The sequence below is a fragment of the Portunus trituberculatus genome, chromosome 46 (assembly GCF_017591435.1).
Source record: "Portunus trituberculatus isolate SZX2019 chromosome 46, ASM1759143v1, whole genome shotgun sequence".
NCBI lineage: Eukaryota > Metazoa > Arthropoda > Malacostraca > Decapoda > Portunidae > Portunus > Portunus trituberculatus.
The window spans coordinates 25,225,235-25,242,734 of NC_059300.1; the positions used below are offsets into that span (position 1 = coordinate 25,225,235).

Sequence of the window (17,500 nt, forward strand, 5' to 3'; positions counted from 1 at the left end):
AATAATAATAATAATTTAAAAAATAATATCATCATCATCATCATCATCATCACTATCATCACGGCACTTATGGTGATGCCGGTGGGAGAGCAATCGGAGAAACACCTCACGCCCAAGTGAAGTATTACACCAGACACTGAAACAAGGTGATGCAGTCTTTCCTCACGGCATGCGTTCGCCAAACGTCTTGGCGTTTTTTTTATTTTTTTTTATAAAGGGAAGAGAACCAGCAAAGGGGGAAAAAAAAAAAAAAGCCCACTTGAGTGCTGGCTCTCTACAAAGAGAAAAGCGTCAGCCAAATTTAGGAAGCAAATGCCTTGATACCTCCCTCTTAAAAGAAGACAAGTTGTAGGAATTCGTATATACAGATGCAGGGAGGGAGTTCCAGAGTTTACCAGTGAAAGAGATGAATGATTGAGAGTACTGGTTAACTCTTGCATTAGAGAGTTGGACAAAATAAGGATGAGAGGAAGAAGAAAGCCTTGTGTAGCGAGGCCGCAGGAGGAGAGGAGGCATGCAGTTAGCAAGTTAGCAAGAAAATAGTGATAAAAGATAGAAAGAGATGCAACATTTCGGCGGTGAGAAAGGCTGAAGACAGTCAGAGGAGGGGAGTTGATGAGACGAAAAGCTTTCGATTCCATCCTATCTAGTAAAACTGTGTGACTGGAACTCCCAGACATGCGAAGAGTACTCCATACAGGGGCGGATAAGGCCCCTATATAGAGTATGCAATTGGAGGGTGAGAAAAACTGGCGGAGACGCCTCAGAACGCTTAACTTCATAGAAGCTGTTTTAGCAAGAGATGAGATGTGAAGTTTCCAGTTAAGATTATGAGTAAAGGACAGACCGAGGATATTCAGTGTGGAAGAGGGAGACAGTTGAGTGTCATTGAAAAAGAGGGGATAGTTGTCTGGAAGGTTGTGTCGAGTTGATAGATGGAGGAATTGAGTTTTTGAGGCATTGAAAACTACTAGATTTTCTCTGCCCCAATCAGAAATCTTAGAGAGATCAGAAGTCAGGCGTTCTGTGGTGTCCCTGCGTGATCTGTTGACTTCCTGAAGGGTTGGTCGTCTCTGAAAGGACGTAGAAAGATGTAGGGTGGTATCATCAGCGTATGAATGGATAGGACAAGAAGTTTGGTTAAGAAGGTCATTAATAAATAATAGAAAGAGAGCGGGTGACAGGACAGAACTCTGAGGAACACCACTATTAATAAATTTACGAAAAGAACAGTGACCGTCTACCACAGCAGCAATAGAAAGGTCGGAAAGGAAACTTGAGATAAAGTTGCAGAGAGAAGGATAGAAGCCGTGGGAGGGCAGTTTTGAAATTAAAGCTTTATTTTTTTATTTTTTTTTTTTTACGGCCTATAGCGCCTGTAGGCACACTTGAAGAGTGTATGAGAAGCGCTGTTCAGCTTCCGCCCCTTAGTGGCGCAGGCAATTTTATTTATAGTGGTACCATATTAGGATATCAGAAGCTCATCTTGAGTCTAACCACCTAGAACCTGGGTATCATGGTGATATGTAGGTAACTTTAAACCACTCGACAAATGGCAAAGTGTTTTAAGGCTGTACGTGGTGGGATTCGAAACGCGTGGACGTCTTGATACGCTCACCACCTTATCCACTATGCCAGACTCTATCAAAAATTTTTGATATGTCTAACGCTACAGCAAAAGTTTCACCGAAATTTCTAAAAGAGGATGACCAAGACTCAGTAAGGAAAGCCAGAAGATCACCAGTAGAGCGACCTTGACGGAAGCCATACTGGCGATCAGACAGAAGATTGTGAAGTGACAGATGTTTGAGAATCTTCCTATTCAGGATAGATTAAAAACTTTAGACAAGCAAGAGATTAAAGCTGTACGACGGTAGTTTAAGTGGTTAGAACGGTCACCCATTTTAGGAACAGGCTGAATATAGGCAAACTTCCAGCAGGAAGGAAAGGTAGAAGTCGATAGACAAAGTTGGAAGAGTTTGGCCAGGCAAGGTGCAAGCACGGAAGCACAGTTTATGAGAACAATAGGAGGGACCCCATCAGGTCCATAAGCCTTCCGAGGGTTTAGGCCAGCAAGGGCATGGAAAACATCATTACGAAGAATTTTAATTGTAGACATGAAATAGTCAGAGGGAGGAGGAGAGGGAAGGACAAGCCCAGAATCGTCCAAGGTGGAGTTGTGAGCAAAGGTTTGAGAGAAGAGTTCAGCTTTAGAGACAGAAGAGATGGCAGTGGTGCCATCAGGATGAAATAAAGGAGGGAAAGATGAAGAAGTGAAGTTATTTGAGATGTTTTTGGCTAGATGCCAGAAGTCACGAGGGGAGTTTGAGTTTGAAAGATTTTGACATTTTCTATTTATGAAAGAGTGTTTGACAAGTTGAAGAACAGACTTGGCATGATTCCGGGCAGAGATATAAAGTGCATGAGATTCAGGAGATGAAAGGGTCAAGTACATTTTGTGGGCAACAGGCTGAGTTATAGAAGGTTTAGGTTGAGAAAAAGAATGAGGAATGTACGCCTCCATGCCAGATACTATCATCTCTGTTATGCGTTCAGCACAAAGAGATGGTTCTCTGACACGGAAGCAGTAATCATTCCAGGGAAAATCAGCATAATACCTCCTCAGGTCTCCCCAACTGGTAGAGCCAAAACACCAGAGGCACCTTCGCTTTGGGGGATTCTGTGGAGGGATTGGAGAAATAGGACAAGATACAGAAATGAGATTGTGATCGGAGAAGCCAAACGGAGATAAAAAGGTGACAGCATAAGCAGAAGGATTAGAGGTGAAGAATACGAGTAGAGTGTTGCACCAATTGCTCTAGGTCATGGAGGATAGCAAAGTTGAAGGCTAGTTCACCAGGGTGGTCAGTGAAGGGAGATGAAAGCCAAAGCTTGTGGTGAACATTGAAATCTCCAAGAATGGAAATCTCAGCGAAAGGGTAGAGGGACAGAATGTGCTCCACTTTGGAAGTTAAGTAGTCGAAGAATTTACTATAGTCAGAAGAGTTAGGGAGAGATAAACAGCACAGATGAATTTAGTTAGAGAGTGACTGTTGAGTCGAAGCCAGATGATGGAAATCTCGGTATATTCAAGTTAAGTCGTTGCGTACATAGACGCAACATCCAGCTTTGGAATGAAAATGAGAATAGAGAAAGTAGGAGGAAACAGAGAAGGGGCTACTGTTAGTTGTCTCGGACAGCTGTGTTTCAGTGAGGAAAAGATGAGGTTTAGTAGAGGAGAGGTGGTGTTCCACAGATTGAAAATTAGATTTAAGGCCGCGAATGTTGCAGAAGTTAATGTAGAAAAAGTTGAGGGAGGTGTCATGGCATTTGTGGTCGTCACTGAAAGAGGCGTCCGACCTGGGGACATTTTTGGTCCCCTCCCTAGAAGGGGACTCCGAGGCATGGTAAATTGAGGTCACCATTTTCATTTAAATTTTGATTTTCAAGTGGAGGGGGTATGTGTGGTAAGTGCATGTAGTTTTGTGTGAAGAAGGAGAGTTGCAGGGCGATAAGGGAAAGAAGGAAAATCAAACGATGAAGCCGGGCCAGACAAGGTGGGAGAGAGAGAGAGAGAGAGAGAGAGAGAGAGAGAGAGAGAGAGAGTTTGAAAATACCTGTTTTGGTGGAAGGATGAGGCACGAGAAGACGAAACACGAATGCAAGAGGAAAGAAATGTTGATCATCAATTCACGGACACTGAGGTGGGCGGGGCGGGAGAGCATTGGGGGGCACTGGGTGGAAGTGGACGCAGTGGAGGGAGGAAAACTGAAGAACCGAGATGTGTGGGAGTGTGGAGGAAAAAGCCCAAGGATTAGCGGAATAAAAGCAAAGGAGTAATGCAAGGTTCTGTCATGCACTAGTGGGCGAGAGACGGCGCAGCGTGTGGCGATCCCTGGACACACACACACACACACACACACACACACACACACACACACACACACACACACTCACACACACATTATTGATGCATGTTAGTTCGTAATAAATCGGTTAATAAGGACTTGTTATAATATCATAATATATAATATATATATATATATATATATATATATATATATATATATATATATATATATATATATATAGAGAGAGAGAGAGAGAGAGAGAGAGAGAGAGAGAGAGAGAGAGAGAGAGAGAGAGAGAGAGGCGAATAAAACAATGCAACCTTGAAGTTTGGTTGTTGTCAGGCAACCACCCACTCCCCCTCCTTCTCCACCAACTCCCCGGCTCCACACGGTCAGCCTCTCCTCGCCTCGCATCCACCCACCAAGTCGTGCTGCACCTGAAACTCCCGCCACCTCACCACTCGTGTTTTTACTTGTCACCCAACCTCTCTCTCTCTCTCTCTCTCTCTCTCTCTCTCTCTCTCTCTTGCCACGCCTTCGCCTTGCTCCCTCCCTCCCTCTACCCCGTAACCACGCCTCTTCCCTCTTGGTGTCTTGTTTGTCCGCATCCTCCTCCTCCTCCTTTTCCTCTTCCTTTTCCTTCTTTTCCTATTCTTCTTCCCTCTGTTTTCTTTTCTATCTAGCTCTCCTTCTCCTCCTCCTCCTCTTCTTCTTCTTCTTCTTCTTCTTCCGTTTCCTTCTCTACTTCCTCCTCTTCCTCCTCCAACCGACACGGGCACGCACCAAAATCCAGTAGACCAAAACACACACACACACACACACACACACACACACGTGCGTCATGCAAGGTACCACAACATCAAGACAGTTCTTCCCCTTCCCCTCCTCTTTCTCCTCCTCCTCCTTCTCCTTCTCCTCTTCCTTCCTATCCGGACATGGTAACACATGGATGAATGGATTTATTTTTCATATATTATTATTATTATTATTATTATTATTATTATTATCATCATTATTATTACTATCATTTTTACTACTACTACTACTGCTACTACTACCACTACTACTACTACTACTACTATTACTACTACTACTATTACAACCATCCTTAGTATTCAATTCATTTTCCTGTTAGCCATTGGTTCTATAGTATTCGTAAGGCAGTAATCGCTTTCGTATCATCATGGTAATTGTCGCACAGTAAGCTGGACATGGTCAGGACTGTAGGGGCAGCGTGTGAAGGGCACAGTGTCCTTGGTACGGGCTGAGGGGCTGCCCAGACACTGGACACTGAGAAGGCCAAAAGAAGGAAGGGAAAAGAGAACACCTGGGCAATTGTAAAGTAAAAGTAGTAATAGTAGTAGTAGTAGTAGTAGTAGTAAATTGGCATAATCTATAAACAAGAAGGTGGATTAATGAGACACTGGGAGAGAGAGAGAGAGAGAGAGAGAGAGAGAGAGAGAGAGAGAGAGAGAGAGAGAGAGAACTTCCAGAAATCTAAAAAAAAAAAAAACGTTTACACCTCATACATAGCATTCGAGCGAGTCTCATCTGCTCCTTCGTGCGTCAACTACTTTATGATCTCTCTCTCTCTCTCTCTCTCTCTCTCTCTCTCTCTCTAAGGTTTACATTTGAATTGCTACCCATGAGTGGTAAATGAATAAATAAATAAATAACGAAACCAAACAAAACATTACGCGAGAAAAGAAAACACGCATAACATTTGCCACTTCAGCATTGCAACATATCCGTCCCACGACGCCTGGCCGGTAATGGAGATGAAGGCTATTTTAAAGGACCACGGCGGGACAAAAGGGCGCAGACACAGGAGCATTGGGGACTTCCTACACCTCGCTCCCTTTCCGCCTTTCTCCACCTCTACCAGAGTCCCCATGACGTCACTGTCGCACTCCTAACGTCTGGAAATAAGATCTTTGCCTCGGGGAAGAACAGGAGCAGGAAAAATAGCGTCGTTCTCTTACTGACGTCACACACACACACACACATAAATACGGGCGCGTGCGGTTCTGTAATATCTTCGTCATAGTGTTTTCCCTGTTCTTGCTCTTTGTATTCGTGTGTGTGTGTGTGTGTGTGTGTGTGTGTGTGTGTGTGTGTGTGTGTGTGAGAGAGAGCGCTTGGATCGCCGCCAGGAGTGAGAACAGGTAGAGTGATGACCTTACTAAACGGTCATAAGAGAGAGAGAGAGAGAGAGAGAGAGAGAGAGAGAGAGAGAGAGAGAGAGAGAGAGAGAGAGAGCACAAGCGTCCCTCCCTTGTGTCTGTCTTTCTAGCGGTGGCTTTCCTCGAAATCAATGGCTTTTATAAATCATGACACACACTCAACAAAGAACAAACGGGAGCAAGCAAACAGAGCCGGTGAGTGTTGACCTTGCAGGTAAGACTCCTACTGCACTGCAATGACACATAACACAGGAGGACTCTTTCCTTCAACAATCTGTCTTTTCTTCGGAGCGTTCCTATATATATCTGACTTGTTTGATGAGCACACGAAAAAAAAAAGTGCTCTTTGGTCATGCACAAATATTAGCTAATTAGTTATTTATACGAGTAAATTAGTGTTGCTTCAACAGTGTATATCCTTGAAGAAAACTGTCTTCTCTTGCATGTTTGACCAACCACTGCCGAGGCCCAGCTTCCTCACTCGGTGTTTTTAAAATGTTTAACTTCCCCTTCCTTTTTCGCGACTGCCATTGAAGAAACTTTTTTTTTTTTTTTTGCTTGAGGTCTTGACGATATGAATTCAAATAAAACCATTTTGAGTAACTATTTGGCTAGTGAAGTGACGCATGTCAGAAACATGAGGGGGCACCAGCAAAGGTCACCGGGTGGAGGCAATGTTTGAGAAAAGGAATGAATTGTATTGGAAGAAGAGTGAAGCCAGTGTTGAGTCAGCCACAATTGTATACTAGCAAGGTGTGGCCGAGAGGTGCAGGACGCTCATCTCTCCTGCACCTAGTCTTCAGCTCACCTTCCCAGGCATTGCAACACCACGAAAACCCGAGGGAGTCCGGCATGCAGAAGAGATATGATGCGGCGAAGGTTGTCTCGAGTGTTCAGTGTTTTCACGTTCCTGACACAACACAATGCCGATCAATTACTGATGTGTGTGTGTGTGTGTGTGTGTGTGTGTGTGTGTGTGTGTGTGTGTGTGAGTGTGCGTGTGTGCGCGTGCCTGCGTGCGTGCGTGAGAGAGAGAGAGAGAGAGAGAGAGAGAGAGAGAGAGAGAGAGAGAGAGAGAGAATATTGTAGTGTGTGAAGCGCATGGACAGATACGAGTGAAATCAAGTACTATAGTGCATATTGATTAAGAAAGATGCTGCGTTATGTTTGAAGGCACGTCCCACCGAGGAAGACGATCATTTGTATGTGTTTAACTTGATGCGCGCACCTGCACCAGTAGGTCAACGAGAGAGAGAGAGAGAGAGAGAGAGAGAGAGAGAGAGAGAGAGAGAGAGAGAGAGAAATTGCCATGCTGTAGTGTGGAGAGAAGGATATCCCCGTAAGCCATATGCTGGGCTGTCCGCCGCGAGCGGTCTGTCAATGGGGTGATGATGTAGAAGTAAATAGTATACTGTTCTACTGTTTTTCTTTTCGCCTTCTCTTACTATTTACTCCATTCTCTTTTACATTTCACCACTAGCTTTCTCCATGCATCCAATTTATCTTTTCTTCATGCTTATTATACCATTTTTCATTTCCGTTTAGTTGAATAATACAATTATTCTCTCTCCTTTTGCTGCGTGTTTACTTCTTTTACCATCCCAAGTCTTCGTCCTTGCTATTTTACAACTTTTCCACTTTCCTTCCTCCTTCAATGCAAGGTATGGACGTTCGCATATGTTTTCCGGAACACAACGGATCAGGAAGTGAGGTAATACCGTCTTCCTTCAGCTCCGTAACGGTTAAGTAGGTTACGTACTGCCGATAACCTTTCATTAGTGATCTTCTCTATATAGGCTTTCCTGGTAACAGAGGTCAGAGAACGTGAAAATAATCATAAACATTTGCATTCTTTGAATGAATTCCTGTCACTGTGAAGCGACTGGCATACCTTAGAGTGGCCAGAGCTCACACATGATCTCGGTGACTTGCACTATACGAATTCTCTTGAAAGTTGGTAATTTTCAAATCATGTCCCTTTCGCTGAGGAACACCCACCCCACATGCATCAAATGGAGCTTACCTATCTACAACAGCAGTGGCACAGAGGAACTCCCGAGGGCTGCATAACACCCTTGCTTGCGTCACCACGGGTAAGGACTAATAATTTACATATTCAAAAACAGAGTACCATCTAAGCATAAGTAGAATAAAGTACTAATAGTAGAGACCCTACCAGCCTAACCATTCATTCCATGCACTCCCTTAATCATGAACTTCCTCCCGCCTTTACCGCGTCTTCTGCATCATCGTTTATATGAATTGAATATATTTTCCTGGTGCAAAGAAATTTACAATATCTCCTTCCGCCTCCACTCTGGTTGCAATTTGTGGATAAACAAATGATAAAAAATTAAAGGAAAATCCCGTCAAATTACCCGCCGCATCAACGTTCATGTATGAAAACTATTTTCGGAGACGGGAGTCCCTCATGCGTCCGTGTTCGGCGGAAGGGAAGTGAGGGACAGGGGAGGGATAAAGAGAAGGGAGAGAGAGATAAGGAGAGGGAGGGAAGAAAGGACAAGTAACGGACAGGAAAGCCCACAGTCAGCCAGGTGTGATACCGCTCTCTCGCTCTGTGTGTGTGTGTGTGTGTGTGTAAATGCTTTTCTTATATAGATTTAATTTTGTGTTTGTTTTAATTTCGCATATTTGTTTGGGGAGAGGCGGCGGGTCCTGGCAGCAAGTGTGGCGAGTAGGCGAGGTGTGAGTGAGTTCCGTCCTGCCTCAACCAGTCCCTCCCAACCCACAACTGCACTGCACCGCCAGCCTTCAAGCATGACCACAACGATATGAAGTCTGCCCTTCATCACTTTAAAAAACCGTTCTATAAAGCACCAAAATAAGTGAGTAAATACTAGATAAATGAATGGTCAAATAAACAAATGAAATAGGAAAAAAATAAAGCAAAACGAAATAAATAAAGAAAATCGCCTTGCATATTACAATGAATATTTTGTCACTATTATTATTGTCAAGTATCAAACTATTAACATAAGCAGGCGAACACACGAACGAACAAAATAAATGAACAAGTATAAAGTGAACTAATACACTTCAAACGAAACTTTTCAATGAAACTTTATATCTGTGAAACAACGAGTCAATTAAAAAAAATACAAAATCCCTTATGTCTCCTCCTTCTCCTCCATCTTCTCTTCCACACTCTTCTCCTACAGTTTCCGTAATGGGATTCCTCCTCCTCCTCCTCCTCCTCCTCCTCCTCCTCCTCCTCCTCCTCCTCTTTTAAAACGGATGCCTATATCCTGGTTCTCTTTCTGTCTCCTGGAGATTGAAGAAGGACGTTTACCCCTCCTCCTCCTCCTCCTCCTCCTCCTCCTCCTCCTCCTTTCTTTCCTCCACCTCTCTATGACAAATGACACAGGAGCACAATGACCTTCCCCCCTCTCTCTCTCTCTCGTGTGGCGGCTGGACACTTTTCGTCAGGCTTGTCGAGCGAGTTGATGGACCAGTACTCAGAAACGCTTTGCTCCCTCACCACGACTATTTTCGAAGGCCACTGAGGTGTTTAGCCACGTTCTCAAGAGTGTTTCTCCTGCTAATAATGTAGAAATATTGCTAATCTGTCGCTGGAACCACAAAATACCATTGAAAACTCGTGTAGTTGTCATCCAAGATATTGCGTAATTTATGTGGCTACTGGTTATAGATTACTCATGCACAAGTGTTTGAGAAATGTTAGTTCATACACCGGCGAGGGAAAGATAAAGGGACGAGGGGCAGGGGGCGTGTAGTGTGATGACATTCTGGAAAGGTCCACAGGAAGGGCACCAGATACAGGGAGAGGGTGACATGGTGACAGGTGACAGGTTATGACAAGTGACCATGATAGTGAACGAGAGGAAGACGTGGGGGATCAGAAGCGAAGAGTCATTTTGTAAGGGCAGCAGTGAAAAGAGTGACATGTGTGATACCTTGTTGACAGGGGGAGACAGCGAGAGAGAGAGAGAGAGAGAGAGAGAGAGAGAGAGAGAGAGAGAGAGAGAGAGAGAGAGAGAGAGAGAGAGAGATGAAAGTAAACGCGAGATAGTTTTTTTATAATGAAGAGAAACAGAAGAAAAAAATTATACAGGTGCTCTTATAGTAGTAGTAGTAGTAGTAGTAGTATTAGTAGTAGCAGCAGCAGCAGCAGCAGCAGCAGCAGCAGGAGTAGTAGTAGTAGTAGTAGTAGTAGTAGTAGTAGTAGTAGTAGTAGTAGTAGCGCTTGTTTCTCACTCCCACCCTCCGCCACAGGCAGTATATAGATACGCAGCTACACGTTATGATAGTAGTGGTAGTAATAATGATAATAATAATAATAATAATAATAATAATAATTTATAATAGTAATAATAATGATAAGACAAAGAAAAGAAAAAAGAAAAAAGTAAAAGAAAAAGTAAATAAAGAGAAAAGAAGAAATAAGAAAGAAAAATGAAAAAAAGATGTACAACCACCCACACTACCACCACCACCACCACCATCACCACCACCACAACAGCAGCAGCAGCAGCAACAGCAAGGGCAACAACAACAACAACAGCGGTAGTGGTCAACATATAGCGTGAGGCAACAGGAGGACGCCGCCGCAATGTTCAGGCCTATATCACCTTATTTCCGACGCTAATACCGGATTTCGTCTATTTCTGTTGTTGTTTATCGCGTTTTGTAACAATCACCACACTTGTATTCATCACTTCCACCTCGCAATCCAGTTTTAATTTAATATTTATTTGATTTATGTAAACAAGAATCTAATACTTACGCGGTCTTTAATTTTAATTCAGTATATCTCAACATTAATGCGAACATCTGACTTCCATTAATTTTATTAGCGTACTTATATTATTCTGATTTCATTTACATTAATCTAGATATTGTATCACGTATTTAGTTTATTGCGAGTTTTGTTAATCAGTACCTCAACATTAATACGAACATTCCTTATTCCTCTTGGTATATTTGTATTAATCTAGACATTGTATTACGTATATTCAATTTAGTGTCTGTTTTGTTAATCTTTTCTCATCTTCACTACTTTTAACTCGTGTATGTGGTGCGTATGAATGATTTTCTCTCATTTACATTAACTAAAGCACACTGAAGCTCAAAGCACTTTCTATTTTACAATCTGTTGTTGTTATCCATCTATACATATAGGCAAATTCTTCAACAGTATGGCCGAGGACTGCAGTTTTTGGATATGGCTGCTGGAGTCGTCTGAACAAAAGTCCCGGAGGCAGTGAACCAGATACTTCACAGGAAAAAACTCAAGGACAGGCTGGAAGACTTATACTAGGAAGAGAATATGCGAAGTAGCAACACCAGCCGCCTAAGTACCAATAATGATAGTAGTAGTAGTAGTAGTAGTAGTAGTAGTAGTAGTAGTAGTAGTAGTAGTAGTAGTAGTAGTAGTAGTAGTAGTAGTAGTAGTAGTAGTAGTAGTAGTAGTAGTAGTAGTAGTAGTAGTAGTAGTAGTAGTAGTAAGTAGTAGTAGTAGTAGTAGTAGTAGTAGCAGTAGCAGTAGTAGTGGTAGTAATAGTAGTATAAGTAGTAGTGGTAGTAGAAACAATAGTAGTAGTAGTAGTAGTAGTAGCAGTAGTAGTATTAATGGTGGTAGTTGGGGTAGTAGTCGTATAGTAGAAGTAGGAGTAGGTGTAGTAATCGAAATTAACAACAAAACAATGAGCCAAAGGTAGCCAAAAAACAAATCAACAATGTCCCCACCGCAAAAATGTACTTGAGGCTAGATTTACTTCCTTTTCCTATGAGTCGTTGAGTAATGCGCAATATTTACACAACGAAAGTCGAGAAGAGAAGAATAAGTCGAGGGAGTGGAGGGGGCTGGGGTGGCGAGCAGCGGTGCCCCAGGATGCGCCGGTTGTGCAAGCGTCCGCCCTTGCAAAGCTGCCTTAGATACAACACATGCAAGGCATTCCTTAAGACACGGGAATGGAGGAACAGAAATATAGATGGATGAATATATAGAGAGATAGATAGTTAGATGGACAGAAAGATTAATGAATAGACAGACAGGCACAGGTAGATACACAGTAAAAATAAGATAGATGGACAATAAAAACGCTTAAACGAAAAGCGGTGGCGTAGTGGATAAGGTGATGAGCGTGGGATCGGACAGACGTCCATGCGTAGGTTCGAATCCCATCACGTGCCACCTTGAAACGCTGTCATTTGGCGAGTGGTTTAAAGTTGCCTACATGTCACCTTGATATCCAGGTTCTAGCTGGAGGTGCAATTGCCTTACTCTAAAGATGCGCTTGGGTGGTGATATGGGCCCTAATAATGGTACCACTATAAATAAAATTGCTTGCGCCACTAATAGGTGGAAGCAGGAACATCGCTGCTATAGGCCATAACAAAAAAAAAAAAAAAAAAAAACATACAGGTGAGGCTATAGAGACGAGAAGAAATAGAGTTAATACAGAAAGAACCGAACCAAATATAACGAGATTCAAGGATCAAAATCCGGCATTGAAGGAAGAGATGGAAGACCGATCCGTATTCTTACACGTTTCGTTGTCTCATCTTTTACTTCTAGCAGACTGTAGCGGAAGTCATCAGGGTTTTTCATGACATTATCATGATTCTAATCGTATTTCAACATGAACTCTGCATCATTAATGGAAAGATAAGCATCTATAACAATACAATTAACGATCTATTGTTTTTTTAAGGTAATTCAAACGAGAGCTCAAAACATTGAAGACACAAGGCATGCAGGATGGGAGAGGCGGGGCCGGGATGATGTGTAGGCTGTATCTAAGATCCTCGGGAAAATTAACAAAAAGAACCAGTCACCGAACCACGTAACGCTTCGCCCTGTTTCCCGCGGGACTTTCCCAAAATTATGATGGGAATGAGTTCCGCGACGCATCACCTGAGTTGTGCCTGTGGAAGCCCGCCAGGTGTGCCCAACTGTGGTAGTACAAGTGACTATTACTTGTCGCAGCAGAAGGACGCTCCTTTGAAATGTTACAATGGATTTTTTTTTTTTTTACTTGTCAATTAGTTCTGCCGTTTTTCATCAAGTGTATCACTGAGGTCAACGATGAAAGGCAAAGGGTATAAGGCGATTTAGTACAGGCGGTGAAACAGCGGGAATTACTTACGTACAACCAGTGTTGCTAAACAATTCATTTACTGAGATGTACGTTGTCTGCTTTGAAACTGAAACACTCATACGGAAACTTAAAGGAGTGATTATTTCCTGTGGGCTGTGAGCTGAAAGGGGAAAAATTACTTGAATACGGGATTAGAATAAATTTAAAATGAAATGGGTTAAAAAAAAAATGTTAAGGGACAAAAAAGAACAAACAACCGTATTTCAGTCATTCCTGTCTACCAAGTAATTACCACCTTCCTATACCTACCTATACCTAACCCTTCCTATACGTATACCTATACCTAACCCTTCCTCACCTACCACCCTGAATACATAACCCTTCCAAACCTACCTATACCTACTAACCTACCCTACCCTTCCTACCTACCTATACCAAATCCTTCCTATACGTATACCTATATCTAACCTCACCTACCACCCTGAATACATAACCAAACCTACTTACCTACTAACCTACCCTATCTGATTGCTTACCCAACTTATTACCTACTTATCTCGACTAACCTGCCCAACCCGATTACTTACCTAACCTATCCTCCTGTCTAATCTACCTCACTACATGTCTACCCACCAATCCATAAACCAAACAGGAGGCAATGCACACACGTAGTTATTATATCATTTGGAATGCTGTGACGTTTTCCTTGGCATATGAGTGAGAGAAACATTAATTTATCTTTTTTTTCTCACTAAATATACATTTCTATGGCCACAGGTATATAGAGTGGATGTATAGGTGTATCATCTATGTACGGGTGTTCAATTCCCCTTGTATATGGAGAAATATAGAAAAATGTTGGAATTTTCATGTAAGGTAGCGTGTGAGAGTAAATGTGTGTGTGTGTGTGTGTGTGTGTGTGTGTGTGTGTGTGTGTGTGTGTGTGTGTGTGTGTGTGTGTGTGTGTGTGTGTGTGTGTGTGTTTCACTGTTTGATCTGTTGCAGTCTCTGAGGAGACAGCCAGACGTTACCCTACTGAACGAGCTCAGAGCTCATTATTTCCGATCTTCGGATAGGCCTGAGACCAGGCACACACCACACACCGGGACAACAAGGTCACAACTCCTCGATTTACATCCCGTACCTACTCACTGCTAGGTGAACAGGGGCTACACGTGAAAGGAGACACACCCAAATATCTCCACCCGGCCGGAAAATCGGTCCTCTGGCTTGTGAAGCCAGCGCTCTAACCACTGAGCTACCGGGCGTGTGTGTGTGTGTGTGTGTGTGTTTTGTCACTTAGAAGTGAAGTTGGTGGGGTGGAGTTCGAGGAAAATTCGTGCAGCCTTCTTCATTTGTTCCTTCTTTCAAGTTTGAGGGTCACTGAGTACACAATTTGTAAAGATAACCTCTCTCTCTCTCTCTCTCTCTCTCTCTCTCTCTCTCTCTCTCTCTCTCTCTCTCTCTCTCTCTCTCTCTCTCTCTCTCTCTCTCTCTCTCTCTCTCTCTCTCTCTCTCTCTCTCTCTCTCTCTCTCTCTCTCTCTCTCTCTCTCTCTCTCTCTCTCTCTCTCTCTCTCTCTCTCTCTCTCTCTCTCTCTCTCTCTCTCTCTCTCTCTCTCTCTCTCTCTCTCTCTCTCTCTCTCTCTCTCTCTCTCTCTCTCTCTCAAATTGGACAAAACAAGCCGTGACTGTCTCCTTCAACAAACATTCAAACGTATTATCTCGACAACATGCTGACATGGTCTGTTGACACTCGTTCAGGTTTTTAGGGAGCGTTTTCGTGATCAGGGTGCGAGTCTGGCAACGTCTCTTCATTATCAACGAAAACGAAAACGAAAAAAAATGAATAAATAAAAATAAAATATAAAAGAAAACAAAGACTAATAAGAACCAGGCAAGTCATGTAAGTGCCCTTCGAATATATTACAATACTTGCGAGAATCCAAAGTGCATTTCATCCCTTGAGTATCATGACGCGTTTCCATATAAATTCTTCTAACTATTTTGTGACTTTATACAGCTTCAGAAACTTACTGGTGGATTGAAATAGTGAAGACTGTGGCCATTCATTTTTTGACCCCCACAGACTCTTCCTAATATCAACAAAATGGTCTAATCGTACACAAACTCAAGGTAAAAAGTGTCTCAGTATTGAAGGGGTTAAAACAAGTTCCCTGGATCAGCAGAATAGCCTTGGCCATGTGTTCTCTCTCAGGTAGATCAGTCTGTGGTGATACTGAGAAGGAAGAGTAGGAAGAGGTGGACGAAGAGGACGAGGAAGAGAAGGAGGAGGAGGAGGAGGAGGAGGAGGAGGAGGAGGAGGAGGAGGAGGAGGAGGAGGAGGAGGAGTGGGGAGAAGAAAAGAAGAAGGGGAAGAAAAGGATAAGAGGAGGAGGAGGAGGAGGAAAAGGAAAAGGAAATAGAAGAAGGAATACAAAACAAGTACTATAAACATCAACAACAACAAAGATAACAACAAAAACGACTATGAATAATGATAAAAACAACAACACTAATAACAACAACAATAATAAAATAATAATAATAACAATAATAATAATAATAATAATAATAATAATAATAATAATTACAATGATGATAATAATAATACTAGCTGGAGGAACTGATGACCTATTACTAACATTTACCCATTCACCTACTCACCCCCTCCACTCATCTGCCCATCTACCCACAAAGACCACATACTAACATTAACCTACCCACTCACCCACCTACCCACTTCCCCAACCACAGAGACTATCACGCCCCAATGAAAGGGTTCGTTATATCAAGAGCGTTCACCTGATTCCAGTGATGAGCAATTACGCATTAGTAGGTGCAAAGAGGCACACACGTTAGATCTCAAGGTTTCTGTGGCCTTTGAAAATAGTCTTGAGTTCTGAGGTGTTGTAAAGATACTAAAAAAGGTCGTGGAAGTCAGTAAGTCGCCCCTGTTACGCGCTTTACACAGCAGCAACAACAGCAGCAGCCCACAGCATTGCCTCAGCACACCATGACTCTATTAACCCCTTCAACACTGGGACACATTTTTACCTTGAGTTTTGTGTACGATTAAACCATTTTGTTGACATTAGGAAGGGTCTATGGAGGTCAGAAGATTAATGGCCACAGTCTTCACTATTTTAATCCCCACAAAATTTTCTGAAGCTGTATAAAATCAGCAAATAGGAAGCAGAATGAATATGGAAACGCGTCATGGTACCGTTAACACCATCAGTATATCCTTCTCCTCCTCCTCCTCCTCCTTTCTCCTCTTCGTTCCTCCTCCTCCTCATCACTACCACAATCAAGAGTATAATGTAAAGGACATACGAAATAGTGAAAATAAAATAAAGTAAAAACAAATATAAATATTAATCAATAAACAATCTAGGAAAACTCAGCATGCCTGCAATCATTTTACAGGAAAAGCTGTAACAAAAGGATGAAAAATATATATCCAGGCCACAAACTTTTTTTTTCTGTCCTTACTCATCATTCTCCAGTTTCTGTTCGTGCGCAGTTTTATTTCTTTTCCTTTATTTTTCTTTACTCAAGTGGCTGCTTCATCTCTATCACCTTCTCATCCATTTTTTTCCCTCTTATCTCCTTTACCTCCTCCTCCTCCTCCTCCTCCTCCTCCTCCTCCTCGTCCTCGTCGTCGTATCTCATTTCCTTTTACTCCCCTTTATCCTTCTTTTCTTCTTCCTCGTCTTCCCTTCAATCTTACTTTCCCCTACAATCTTTCTTTTCTCGCATTTTCTTTTTTACATTTTCTCAAAATTCCTATTCTTCCTCCTTCGATATATCAAGAAGCAAAGGATATTTTTTTCACCCTTGACTTACGAAAGCTTTCCTGGTCTAAGCTCACGTAATCCACTCACTTCATGGTTCCGTTGTGCCACGTAGAAAAAGCGATGGTGAGATAATACAACGGCAACAAATTCTCAGTGTGGTTTGATGAAATATTTAAACGATAAACTCATGTTATAAAATTAATAGTAAAGAGAGATAATTATGGTAGTGCTTGCCTCGGGCTTTTGTCTTTTCGTGTAAGTGGGTGTGGGGTTTGTCTTGCTGGTTCTTGGTATGTTATTATCATTATTGTTCTTGTTGTTGATTGTGGTGATGTAAAATTTCAATAGAAAATGGATTTATTAATTTTGCATCGTTTATCGCTTATATACAGAAAAAAGTTTTACGTAATGAACACTTAACTTTGTAGCAGCGCCGTAGTGAACGAATGACAACACTCCTTACGCCGCCACCATCACCACCACCAACAACAAAATAAACAACAACAACAACAATAATAATAATAATAATAATAATAATCATATAATCACCACCAACATCAAGAGCCTATGAAAATAAAGACAACCC

General features: G+C 42.3%; 1 protein-coding gene across 2 annotated transcripts in view; it reads right to left on the reverse strand.

Moving 5' to 3' along the window:
- Window positions 1-17,500, reverse strand: part of LOC123520023 — a gene marked incomplete at its 3' end in the record, with an annotated part of 29,273 nt that overhangs the window by 5,683 nt on the left and 6,090 nt on the right.